The following is a 14,419-nucleotide window of genomic DNA, read 5'->3' as shown; positions in this document are numbered from 1 at the left end:
CTAGGGGTAGCTGAGTTTCCTGTATTGCCTCTAGTATTTCTGTTGTAAATGGGCCAGTGTTTTTTGAGAACAAGTTCAGTTACAAATTTTCTCAGCTGTGGACATGTTATCAACCTGTCCTGCTACCTGACAAATTTAGCATAGCTTGCTTCTTCTCAAATAACCACTATATTCAAAGACAATCAAAGGGATAGGATGGAATGCAAACCGTATGAGCAAAGGCTTAAGGGAGTGGGCGTGTTTAGTTTGGAAAAGAGGATATTAAGGGGGGACATGATGGCAGACTTTTAACTAGTTGAAGACCGCTATAAAAAAGATGCAGAAAAATGATTTCTCGCCACAGAGGGCGGGACAAGGGGCAATGGGTTCAAACTACATGATAGCAGATTTAGATTAAATCTCAGGAAAAACATCTAACTGTAAGAACAGTAAAACAATGGAACAAATTTCGGGAAGTCATGGAATCTCCTCCAATGGAGGTTTTCAAAAAGAGGCTGGGTAGCCTCTTGTCTTGGATGGCTTTGATACCACAAATGCTGCATCTTGGTAGGGGTTAGATTGGATGATCTTTGCAGTCCCTTCTAATCCTATAGTTTTATGATGATACATGTTTCACCATCTGAGTCTCCATCCTTATAATATGGTGGGAAATAAAGTGAAAATCCTTGATGGCACCAGTTTATTTGGGTTTATGCAGAAAAGGCAAGTGGGCTCCCACTAGTTAACTTGCTTTTTGGACTCATTTACTAAATGCTAAAACAATGGTACTTCAAATGATTTTAAATAGTGTATATATACTGAGGATTCAAATTAATTCAGACTAACCATAGTTTAGGTCAGCATGGGTGCAGGCCAAACAGGCTTTAGACAGTCTTGGAACAGACTCTCATAACTGGTTTATTAACATTTTAGCCCTAGTTCAGGTGGTGATGGATGGAGATAACCTTATGTTGCTATTTGCATAACAATCCCTTTCCTGTTTAGACCAGAGTTAAATAAGCAGTGAAAGGGTACTGGAATAGTCTAAGACAAACACCTGTAGTCAGTTTCTAATCACTTCAGAGTGATTACAGAATGAATGAACTTTATACTCCTTAGTTTGTATATTACACTGGTTATAGAAGTGCAGATTTGATCACATAGAAATGTTATGTAAATTACATATAAGGATCCATAGTATTAGCATAGTTAATTGAACACAACTGTTGTGGTAAAGGTTTTATTTGCTGTTACTGTCAGTATTTACAAATACAAGATAAAGGCCTAATCCTCCTTGCAGTGTTTATAGTCCCATTGAAATAAATGGGAATGCTCATTCAATTTAAAGGGATTGTGGATTACACTTCAAAATGGGAATGCCTGGCTTTTGCAAGCAGCAATATTGGTGACCTAATAACTTATATCTAAATTCAGAAACTTAGTGGGGTTCCTGATTAACAACATTGCCCATGTAACATGGGTGGTGATGATGAAACAGCCTTTTTATGACTCTTTTGGTATTAACAAAAGCCTACTTCCAGATTAATGGAAGATGAATAGCACAAATAGTCTATAGATTATGCAGTCTACCCATAAAATACAACTCTGGAATATCTTCAGGATTATACCCTTTTAAGGCACTCCATTTCATATAGCGCAAAAAATTTTCTCTTTAAAGTGTGAACTTGAAAGGTTAAGTTTAATTCTTGGTGAGTTCTCCTTTTGTCCAGGCAGTGTTACTTGCTACCCGTTTGAGGGCAAATGTAAAATATGCAAAGGGGCTTGGTGTTGGATGCTGAGGCATTGTCTACACAAGACTTCACTGTACAGAGATTGGACTCTGTATTGTCCACAAGTCATTGTTTTTTTGGTAATATTTTAACTTATTCATCAATTTTAATTCCTGATGGTGCTCAGCAAATAATGCTGCTTAGTTGGTAACTCAACCAAACACAGCTCCCTCAGTGATATTCACTTTTCTGACAGAAGGGGGGATATCTTCTACATCAAGCATTAAAACCAATCCATTGTTTCCTAGACCCTCATTCTGGAGACCAGATCCCTCACTTTTTCCTATGAAAACTGGAAATTTTCAGGGAATTGTGGGAAGGCAATTAGAGGACTATTAGCTATTTTTGCTTGTGTCCTTCCTACAAAAGGAACGAGTTCCATCCCAAATTACAGCCCTGGTTTTGCTTTTAAGCTAAATCCCCCTAGGTAAACTAGTTCAGGCTTAAAGTGAATCTGGATGAGTTTTTTCCTATGTAAATGGTAGGGGAGGTTTGGCTAACAGCCAGGTAAGAGCCTGCATTAACTATGCAGTGAATACGTAACCTAAATGATAGTTGAAAGGAGATTACCAAGACAAAGATATTTTTTTTGTACTGTAGTAGGTAATGAACTTTTCAGAATGCAGTATATAAGGCATAACTTTGTGTAACAAAAATTCTTAAAAGTTCAAGCTGCTTCTTGGAGTAGCTTATTCTGGAGCCCACAAGGGGAGAGACAGTTCTTAATTTAGTCCCAAGTGGCACACAGGATCTTGTTCAAGAGGTAACTATAGTTGAACTTCTTGGTAATACTGACTGTAATGTAATTATTCCCTTACAAGGGTGTTATTTTTAATACCGAAAACCAGTAGCACAATAACATTTAACTTTAAGAAGAGGAACTACAGAAAAATCAGGACGTATGTTAGATATAAATTAAAAGGGTCACAAAGGCTAAATGCCTGAAAACAGCATGGAAACTATTAAAAAATATAGTAATAGAGCGTCACATTAAATGTGTATGACAAATTAGAAAGGACAATAGCAGAACCAAAAGAATGCCACCATGGCTACATAGCAAAGTGATGGAGGCAGTTAAAGGCAAAAAGGCATCCTTTAAAATTTGGAAGTCAAATCCTAGTGAAGATAATAGGAAGGTGAATGAACTTTGACAAGTCAAGTGTGTAAGTATAGTAAGATAGGTCAAGAGAGAATTTGAGAAACAACTTTCTAAAGATGCAAAAACTAACAATTTTTAAAAGTACACCAGAAGCAGGACGCCTGCCAAAGAGAAAGTGAGTCCACTAGATGACCAGGGTGTTAAATAAGCACTCAAGGAAGACATGGCCATTGCAGAGAAAGCTAAATGAATTCTTTCCATCCGTCTTTACTGCAGAGGATGTGGGGGAGATAGCCACATCAGAGCTATCCTTTTTGGAGTTGTCTGAAGTACTGTCCCATGTTGATGTGTCAATAGAAGATGATTTAGAGCAAACTGATAAATTAAGCAGTAATAAGTCACAAAGACCAGACAGTATTCACTTGAGTTCTGATGGAACTCAAATATGAAATTTCACAACTACTATCTGTACTGTACTATCCCTGAAAGAAGCCACTGTATCAGATGACTGGAAGTTAACTAATGTAACTCTGATTTTAAAAAGGACTCTAGAGGTGATCCTGGCAATTACAGGCTGGTGAGTTTAATGTCAGTACCAGACAAATTGGCAGAAACTGCTGTAAAGAACAGAATTATCAGATGCATAGATGAACATGATTTGTTGGGGAAGAGTAAACTTTCCCTTTTGTAAAGGGAAGTCATGCCTCACCAATCTTATTGACACCCTCAAAGAATTCTCAGCATGTGGATAAGAGGGGATCCAGTGGACATAGTGTACTTGCATGTTCACAAGGACTAACAAAGGCAAATTGAAAGATTATGAATTAAGTCTCGTATACATCTGGCATCTCCTATCTCAAACTTCTTAGGCCTGGTGCACGCTACAAAGTCAGGTTGACAAAAGGCAATTTACATCAACCTATTTGTGCATATTTACGCTCAAATTTCTTTCTGGCAGATGTAAGCACACTGTTACAGCCATGCAGTAAAGCCACCTCCGTGAACAGTAAATGGAGCCAGGGCAACATACTGAGGTCAATGCAGTACAAGTATAGAGACTGTGTCAGCTGTGTCAACCTTAACAGCCCTACAGCAGCTGTTCCACAATGACCCATTCCCTATGATAGTGACGGCTCTGGTCACAATTGTGAAACTCCACTGCCCAGGGGTCACAGACTGGAAACCACACCTCATCCCTTTTAAAACTCCCCACATAGTTTTGAAATGCCGTTTCCTAATTGTCCACCTTGGTAAGCACACGTAGCAGCTCGCCCTTGTTTGTAGCTGCCCGCTGTCCATGCCAGTTCCACACTGTAGATGCAGTCCTGTCTTGAGTGGAGAGGAGGACTGGATTTCCTGAGCCTGTGGGGAGAAGAGGCTGTGCAAGCACAGCTGTGGACCAGCCAAAGAAACCTGGACATCTACAAACAGTTTGCATGGGGGATACAGTCAAAGGGGTATGACAGGATCAGCAGCAGTGCTGAATGAAAGTGCAGGAATTCTGCTGGGGAGACTACAAGGTCAGGGACACCAACGATCAATCTGGTGATGCCCTGCTGAGGAGGAGGGAAAAGCAACAGGGGTCTCCAGCTATGCCATAAGCTGGGGCTTGTTGGGACTGGCTAGACCGTGGTGGAGTCCATGTTAGGCAAGGGCAGATAAATATGATGAAAGGGAAGGGAACTCAGGTAAATATGTGCATGCATTTTTCTTCACAATATTTAAATATAAACATGGCATCTGGCCCATATCCAACTTAACAAGACAAAGGAGTTGGCTTTTTATTGTTTCTCTCATATGAGAATAGGTAGAGGTACAACAAACCAAAGGTAGAGTCAACATCTTTTCATTGCTTTGTTGGCTTAGGTGAGGGGTCAGGGGGCAGCTGGCCTGCAGAGCTCTTTATTTACCTGTGGCTGTTATCCTCCTGAAAGATCTCAGTGAAAGTTTCATGAAGATACTCTACAATCCTCTCAATGGAAAAGTTAGTCTATCAAGTATAATTATCCTGGTTAAATTCATGTATCTTTGTATCTAAAGTTATGAATATTGGCTATGATTTTTATCTCAAACGTGTTTTGTTCCTGGGTGACACCCCCAGATAGAATTTACATGAGGGCTAGACAGCTATATGTTGATGGCCCATTAAGGACACTTCACTTTCACAATGGGCCATTAAAGAAACTCATCCTGTCCAGACAGCTCTTCCTGAGGATGTTTCAGACAGCAAGGAGCCAATAGCCACCCCTGTAGTTCAGCAAAACAAGTGAGTATGTGATGTGGGCATGTGTAGGGCAACAAGATGTCTTGTTTTGTCCGAGACCATCCCTTTTTTAAGCCCTGTCCCAGTCATCCTGACTTTTTTGGCAAAACTGGGCAAAAATTTGTCCCATTTGCTCTTGCATTAGTTGGCAAAAGCAAATGGGATAAATGCTATTTAGCCCCAAAAATTGAGATGGAGGAATGTGCGGGGAGGGAGGTCTTGATGCTTGCCCCTCCCCAACTGCGCATGGCAGGCAGCTCAGTCGAGTGGCTTGGGCTGGCCCCATGTGGGTTTGTGTGGGTCAGTGGTGTGAGATGAGTTGCATGGGTTGGCCCCATATGGGCAGGGGGACAAGCGACTCAGGCCGGCATTGCATGGGAGGGCTTGGTCCAGCAGCTAATGCCAGCCTGGGCGGGAGCGGGGGGAAGAGGGAAAGGGCGGCATAGGGTTAGGGACAGCCCCATGCCGGAGGGGGCAGATGGAGGGGGGGGGCAGGCAGTGTCCTGTGTTCCCTTTTGGGAAATATGGTTACCCTAGGCATTTGACCCTGGACTCCATCTTGGATCAGTAACTTTCCATACAGAGGGCCTATGGCTTTGTTTGGGACAGTAAATTTCAGTGCTCATGGCAGAGGATATAAAAGATCCCTGAGACACCTCTGTTTTGCCTCATTCCTGCTCCAGTTCTCTGGACTGTGGGTTTACAACTAAAAGGAGTATTTTGAACAATGGACTGAGGACCTTCCAATCTTCTGGAAGTTACAAGAGAGACTTTTGCAAGCCAGCAGTCTATTCCATTACTGCTACAAACCTAATAAGGACTTTGCAATCATTTGTTTGTATATGATCGATTAACCATTTATAACTTATTTTATTAATAAACAGTTAGTTTACTAAGGATTGACTGGCAGCATGATATTTGGGTGAGATCTGAGATGCATATATTGACCTGGGGGTATATGTCTGATCCTTTGTGATTAGTAGAACCTCACATAAGGTGAACTGGGTTTTTAGTAACCTCTCACTATATTAGATATGTCTGTCTGGGAGCCAAGGACTGGAATGCCTAAAGGGGACTGTGCTAGGCTTCTTGTTAACCAGTGTGGTGCCACAGAAGCTCTTTTTCTACTGGTTTGGTGAGTTTTTTGAGGATTATCTGCCCTGTTTCTTGCAGTCTGCCTTGAGGTGGCATTCTCAGTGTGGTCCGTTCCAGGCACTGGGTCACAGTACTTAAGACTGGTTCTAAAAGGATTTGACAAAGCTAATTTCCATAATCAAAGTCTTTGCTGGATGTGATAATAGTAACTCTGTGAAAACTGCAGAAAGACAGTGCCAGACAGGATCTAAGATTGGATGCAAGAAAGACCAGGTGATTATTGGATGCCATGTTCACCCATGGAAAATGTTTCTAAACATGGCATCCAAAAAGCAGTCACTTTTAAAATTTCTCTGACTATATGGTTCAAAATGCACAAGTGTAGGAGCAATACAAACACTCCTTGCTGGAGGCATTTCCAATGATGAAGTAGCCAAGTCCATCAACAGTAGAGGTGTTGAAGCCCAAGACTTGTACAGTACTCACGGAGAAGCGGACACAAGAATGTTTTTGCATGCTGTATGTGCCAATATGGATTTTGAGTCTTTTGGTGACACAGGACCCATAGTTGGTTGTTTTGGTCCATAGTGTTCATTGCTTTCCAAAAGAAAACACAGAGATAACATGGATTGAAACAGGTACCATTATCTGCATAACTGACAAGTATTGCTTTATATCTGTGCATGCAATTAGTATGCACTCACTCCTGACTTCTGGAACTTACTTCTTACTGTCTACACATTAACAGGATGTGACTCCATCATCCCTATTTGGTATTGGGGGGGCAAAAATCTGTTTTAATGTTGTCAAAACAACAGGAGCATACCACTTAGAGATCTTCTCAAATTGGGAGAGAGTGATGGACAAGTTTGCAATTTCTGCAGCAAGGAAGTTGATAGCCGTGCTGTATGACCAGAGAGAAAAGGAGAGCCACAGAAACCTGAATTACTTCTAAAATTCTATCCATTCAAAAATGACAAGTCACTGCCCAAATTCTCACCATGTGATGACAGTTTTGAAGAGCATGTCAAAAACGCATCTTGGCAAACAAAGATTTGGATGCCTTCATACATAGGGGGACAAGATATTTGATCCATCCATGTTGAAATGGTGATCCATATGGATGATGATCTACTTCCTGTATTCTTCAAGGGCTCAATGACATCTGAGCTTCTACGAGACTTTATTTGTGCCTGGAGCAGTAGGGGTTGCTGCACAATCTTCTGTAGTCAGAATAATCTTCTCTGCACAAAACTCTACGTGCCGAGGCAGTGACTATGGTAACCCCCACACTCTCTTGACAAAGATCATGATGAACAAGATGACAAGGGTTGACTAGAAATGTCTCAACTGCTATTACATTTTAATGATATCTGTACAAATGTATTACTAGATTTTTGTTTTACCCTTTAGATTGTTGCTGTGATGCTTTGCAGTCACCAAGAAATCCAATTTGATGTCATTAAACTAACATTAATGCAAATGTTTCAAAGTGGTCATTGTTCATCCCTGTTTCTATGATGATAGCACCACTTGACAGCTCCACATCATAATTCATCTTAAAGTAGACATAAGCATTCAAGTGAAGTGTGTAGAAAGGGTTCATTGCTGACCAAACTGGTGGTGTCTGCCACTTGCCTATATACTCATACCCATACCATTGGAATAGGGACTGAAATTTTCTTTCAACAGAACAGCCTTCCCCACCTCACCCCTGGAGGCCATACTCATCATGGCTGGGCCATACTCACTGGAGTGGTGCTGTGCTTAGGTGCTCCAAAGCTGAAGTGTCAGCAAGCATTTCTTACTAAAAGTGTTTATGGGACTAAGAGGAAGGCAGTTTTGAAACTGATCTTTCCCTTTCCGTTGTGACTGTGAATCCAATGGTACATCTGTTTTTTAGTCAACAGCTTCTGGTGTGGCAGCCTTTAGGGGTGTGATCTCTGCACCTGCAGAACACCTGATCTTGATGAGGAGGAGGAAGAGGATTAGGGAGGACATGTTCAGCAAGATCCTGCAAGCTAGTGCTGCATTGGAATTGTGAACAAAGGGCTTGGAGGGTCAATATGGCAGTCAGCATGGAGAAGAAAAAAGCAGACAGAAGCAGGAAAAGGAGCGGGAAATGCGCCATGACCTAATGGGTCTTCTCAGGCATCAAACCCAAATGCTGCAGACCTTGATTGACCTACAGGTCCAAAAAGCCTAGATTCTCCAGCCTTTGCTGTTCTTGAAAAAATGCATGGTTGCTGCTCCCTACAGCCCCCAACATACCACATAAGAATGACCATACTGGGTCAGACCAAAGGTCCATCAACCCTAGTATCCTGCTTTCCAACAGTGGCCAAAGCCAGGTGCCCCAGAGGGAATGAACCAAGCAGGTAATCATCAAATGATCCATCCCCCGTCACCCATTCCCAGCTTCTGGAAAACAGAGGCTAGGGACACCATCCCTGCCCATTGTGGCTAATAGCCACTAATGGACCTATCCTGCATGAACTTACCTAGTTCAGGGTTTTTTTGGGGTTTTTTTTTTTGTACCTTGTTATAGTCGTGGCATCGCAGTCTACGTCTTTACCCCCTACCATTCGATGCCAGAAGACAGCAAGGAAAACCACTCCTTGGCATGCGCTGACCTGTGAGAACCATGGTTGGTGTATGTGTATCCACAACAGACTACATTTGTGCACTGAAATGGACAAATGTTTACTTCCTTTCCAATTTAAAAATTCCATTCTGTTAATTTGTTAAAATGTGTTACATTGCCTGTGGTCTGTTCTGCACACTGTTTTTCTGCAGTTTTCCCCACTCAATAAAATTTATTTATTTTTGGAGAACCAATTATCTTAGTACACAGCACACTGGTGAATGCATAGTGGTACTCACACAAACAGGACTTGTTAATGTACAGTAAGCACAACATAGTTCATAGGTTCAAGCAAATGCCCAGTCATATCTATAAATGTGTGGCAAGCACTACACAATTCATAAGTGTCCAGAGAACAGTACAGCACAGAACACTACCATGGCTGCCCATTAATGTGCTGTTTCAAAGTCTTCCTCAACTGCTTAGCTCCACATTGGACTCTTGTAATGGCCTTTGTGTCTGGCTGTTCAAGGTAAGCAGACAGCTGCTCCTGTTCCACCTTCACCATGGCGGCAGCTTCCCCCCTTTGCTTCACAGATATTATGCAGGACCTAACAAGTAGCAACAATCATTGGGATATTTTTCTCATTGAGATCCAATCTAGTGACTAAACACCGCCAGCGTCCCTTCAGTTTACCAAAAGCACATTGAACTATCATTTTGCATCTTCTGAGCTGGTAGTTGAATTTTTCCTTGATGCTAGGGAGGTGGTCTCTTCAAGATCCAGGAGAGCAAGGATTGGCTGGGTCCCACAGAAACACTATTGGCATTTCAGTATCACTGATGGTAATTTACCAGAATATCCATGCTTGCAACTATTCTTAAAGATGTGAGGTCATGAATCTTTCCTGACCAGCCAACATTGATATTGGTAAAGCACAGTTAAATGGACACTGGGATATCCACCTTGGGGGCACAGCACCTTGCTTTGACACAAGTTTTCCTAGTGAGCACATGCAGTGCTGATCCAAGTAGGCACATGCTTGAATAATATACAGACTTTATTTTGGCAGCTGTATGCATCAACCAGTTTGTAGTGTAGACATGGATATAGTCTTTGCTTTCAGGGTTACCATGTGATTGGAAACTGTGGTATCTAGATAGAGAATATTCTGTAAGAAACTTACTCTGCTTTAGTAAATGACGACTGTCTCACTGCTGTCCTTGCCTTTGAAACCATTTGGAGGTAAATGTGCTAATTATACTGAGATGCACTTTAGAAGAGTTAGGAATTGGATTCGTTGATACCTTAAATTTGAAACAGACTCCTATAATGGCACTCCCCCTCCGACCCCCCACCCCCCCGGCAAAGTCCCTGATGCTCTCTTGTACTATCGAAGTGCTGCTTCATCTTGCTTTAGTAGCTTTGGCTAGCATTTATAATCCTAGACTAGGCAAATTTATGATTTTTTTTTTTAAGTGTTGGTTAGCATGTTTTAAAAAACCACTAGTGAACACTAGGTTTAATAGATTAGCTTGTTAATCTGTCACCCTTCTGCTCCCACCAGTGTTGACCATAATCAGCGAAGGTGTTTTAAAAGTTATGGAGCTCTATGCTAGTGGCTTTTAAAACATATTAATGTAAAAAAAATGCTACCTATTTTCTTAGTCTAGATAGGGCTTTACTGTGATCGTATATTGGATATGGAATAGTGACACATTCCAGGTACTGTGCCAAATTATTGTTGTAAACTGTATTAAGTGGCCCTGAAAAGAGACTTTTCCTACATATTACTAGCAAATGATTTATAGAGATTGAAAAAAAAAATACAATCTTCAGTACAAAACTGCTTGATCCAAAACATTTGGGAGTGCAGTGTTTAGTAAAGTGTAAATTTGAAAATCTTTGAGGATTTTGACCTTTTCCATTGTTTTTGGAGGAGCCTAGTCAAAATTCTAAACATTGCCAAATTGAGCTCTTTTTTTTTATAGTAGACTTGGGACCAGATTCTCCTGTATTCAAACTCTGTTGGGCACAAAGGTGGGGGCAGTGATATGCTCCTATGCTGAGGTGGAGCAGTTGGCACAGGAGATGGCTGTGCCAAGGGAATTCCGATATTTTTGCAATGCTGAGTGTTGTAAAACAGTGGTTTTCAATACTTCTCATTTGCGGACCCCTAAAAAAAATTCAAATAGAGGTGCAGACCCCTTAGGAAGTCTTAGAGATAGTTTGCGGACCCCAAGGGGTCTGTGGACCACAGGTTGAAAACCACTGTCGTAAAGGATTTGGAGCAGAAATAAGCATCTGGACAATATTAATCTGGAAGAATAGTGCAAACAAGGCAAGTGTAGTAGTTTTAAAACCAAAAATAAGTGTCTGAATCCGTTAAATTTCTAATGCCTTTTAGTTCACATTTATAGTTATCATAATAAGCCCAGAGAGGGCATAGGTTTGACACTAGCAGATAACTCTGAGGAGCATAGAAGACTGGTCACTACAAAAATATTAAATCCTTAGTGAATCTTTTATCTGAAAACCCAGAGAAAATATTCTTCATACTTCTGTATCATTGCACCACTTTCTCTTAAAGAGATGGTATTCAAGGTATGGCACAAATGGTAAATGTATTAGACCACTAATGGCCTCTAAAGCTCAATTACAATGACACTTTCCGTTACCGATTTGCTTATGAAAATATCAAGCCATTAACAGGTAACAGATTTTAAAATAAAAAGCACTGAATTCTTAATGAATTTAGAAGTTTAACAAATCCATGTTCTCACATGGAAGACACAACTTGATATTACAAAGACTGAAACTGTATGCAGCCTCTTAAGAAAACAAGAACTTGAAATAACTGTTCACTACTTCTTATTTGTGTCCTCAGACACTCCCATTCCTCAGTTTTTACTTTGCAATAGTAAAAGCTGTGTCCCCTTGGAGACCAAAAAAGGCATATCCAGAACTCAGAACTGGCTGTACGTAAAGAATTACAGTCCGGAAGGCCATTTCTTAATTCTTTGGCATGAATCTTCTTTTTCAGAAGTGAGGTGGAAACTGGTTAGATGCTAATAGCCTAGTGAAAAGCCAAACCTTTCATTTCATGGATGTCTTCAGGACGGTAATAGATTCTGCACTCATCAAAATGGTGTGGAGTATGCTCAAAAGCTGACTTATCCTTTTGGCTTCGTGCTGTATAAAAATGTAATAGGGACAGAACTGCTGCTAGAATCTAAACATTAAATTTTCAGTGTTGCTTTTTTTTTTTTTACTAGCAGCTGACAAAGCATCTTCAATGCCATCAAACTAGTTGGTAAAGAGCCAAAGGAGCCAACTTGAATGCTCAAGCCCTTAATCTTAAACAAAAAAGCTGCTTTTAGATGGCAACTTTCCATTTTGAGATATTGTGAACATAAAAAGTGAAGGTCACAAGTAGATCTTCTAACCAAGTGAAGTGATGCAAGAATCACCAAAGGAGGGCTTTAATCTCTTGTCCCAAAAGGTGTTTGCTGAACTTGTGGCTGCTCCAAATTCTCTATATTTACATTCCTTCCTCCTCAAATCTTCATATATTTTATACTTATGAAAATGAGTTTGAAATTTAGTGCACTCTGAGCTGGCCCCCTGTTCAGAGTCTCCGTCACTGCCATTCACAACAGAAAAAACATTTTTGCCACTTTCTACCCTGGACAGGATTGACTGAGGTGTTCCTGGATTCTGATCCTGACTCTGCCTGTGACTTGCTGTGTGGTCTTGGGCAAGGCCTTTCACTCTCTGTAGTCAATTTCTGCATCTGTAGAATTAAGATGCTTACTTCCCTTTTATACATATAAAAGCCAGTTTGAAATGTAATGGCACCTGGCACCCTGTTTTCCTGTTGTGGAGGGCATTGTTTTTAGTGTCTGTATTTCACATGGTTTCCATGAGACTGGGACACTGTGCTATAAAGTGAACAAACAAAGTACATGGGGTTTGGGACTCTTGCTGTCTACAATATATCAGGTTGAAAGGTCTGTTACTGGAAATTGTTTTATGCCTGACGTACGGATCTCAATTATTGAAATAATTCATTGCCTCATTTCATTTCAATAATTCATTCATTTCAGCTGAATGCTGTGGAGACTGGTCCATTGCTGGGCTTGTGAAGAGGGGTGTATTGAGAAATCTTTTACCTTGCTGCACTTCCAGTTTTTAATGTTTCATTAGCCATTCCTGAGGCGTTCTATAAATGCAGTTTACAAAAGTTCTGACTAAAACCCATTAATTCTAATAGCGCTTGACAGAAATGATTAGACATATCTTGAAATAATACAAAAATCACAAATACAATAGATCAGTCTCATTTAATTTACAGCAAGTTATAAATGAACCTCTAAACTGTAAGCATTTTGCATTCTTTCCTTTAGTCTCTGCACTGTAAGGTATGAAAATATCAACTTCTATGCGAGATATTTAGTGAACTGAGGCAACTTGTTTGCCAAAAACATCCCTTTAATAAAATTTGACTGTATGAAGTCTGTATTAAGGGTTCTTTTAGATCAGGCATAAGAGAATCTTTGTTTCCTAGCTTTTCCCCACAGTATTGTTCCATTTAATGTTGAATATGGCCTATCCTAATTATTTGTTCATACTTTGTGTATACCATAAATGACTTGTTTTCTCTCTCTTCTTCTCTCTCCTGTCCTGCGCTTATTCTTTTTTTTTTTTTTTTTTTTACCTGGAGTGCTATTAGGATCCATGTTGTCAAAACAAATCTCTATTCCATAAAAATTTTGTACACACATGGGGACTGGGAAGGATTGTAAATACTACAGAAAGATATATAAGTATTCCATGAACTTTATAATCATAGGCTTATAAAGAATGTGTGTTGTTATTAAGTGAGGTGGTCTTCAGTCTCTTTCGTATTTCGCATCAGATTAAATGGCCTAGTTTTAGTAGACGTGGGAATGGCTACGTAGAGTTATTCTAAAATTTTGTTTGAAAGAACTCGAGCATTTGGCAAAATATATCCGGCTGCCCAACTTCTTCCTACTCATCTATCTAGAGCAGGTTTGTTATGTACAGTATGTAAAATATTGCTACATAAAGATAATCTGGGGCCTTAGAAAAATAAAGCCTTCCGTCTTCTGCACCAAGGAGTCAGATTCAAAATTTGGTGGTGAATAATTTTTCAACAAAGGTCTGTCTAAAAATTAAACAAAATTTCTCAGATTTTCCTAGGAATGTTTCTAAATTTTGCTTTCTGGATCATTGGTGGGGGAGTTATGGTTGGATGACATCAGGGGCATGTATAAGATTTTATTCTGGGCTAACTACATAAACACTTTTTAAAATATTTTTTAACATGAGGGAATATCTGCAGACATTAAACAGTAAATAATTTTACAATAAAATCCTGCAGAATTTTAAAAAGATGTCCTATTGAAAAAACAAATCAGGTTTATCCTTAAGCTTTCCCGTAAATTTTCATTTCTAGAGCTGGTTGGAAATTGAATTTTCCATTTGAATGCCATTCTGATGGAAAATAAAATATTTTTTCAATTTTCTCAATTTGACCTGAATTGAAGTTTTTTTTATTTTGTTGAACTGATATGAAACATTTTGT

General features: G+C 40.0%; 1 protein-coding gene across 15 annotated transcripts in view; it reads left to right on the top strand.

Annotated features, from left to right (window-relative positions):
* The window catches only part of CSNK1G1 (casein kinase 1 gamma 1), a 258,268-nt gene that overhangs the window by 25,110 nt on the left and 218,739 nt on the right, over positions 1-14,419 (top strand). The window lies entirely within an intron of this gene.

Source organism: Lepidochelys kempii, chromosome 10 (assembly GCF_965140265.1).
Source record: "Lepidochelys kempii isolate rLepKem1 chromosome 10, rLepKem1.hap2, whole genome shotgun sequence".
NCBI classification, from domain to species: domain Eukaryota; kingdom Metazoa; phylum Chordata; order Testudines; family Cheloniidae; genus Lepidochelys; species Lepidochelys kempii.
The sequence above is the reverse complement of the archived record's forward strand: the minus strand, read 5'-3'. Positions and strand labels throughout refer to the sequence as shown.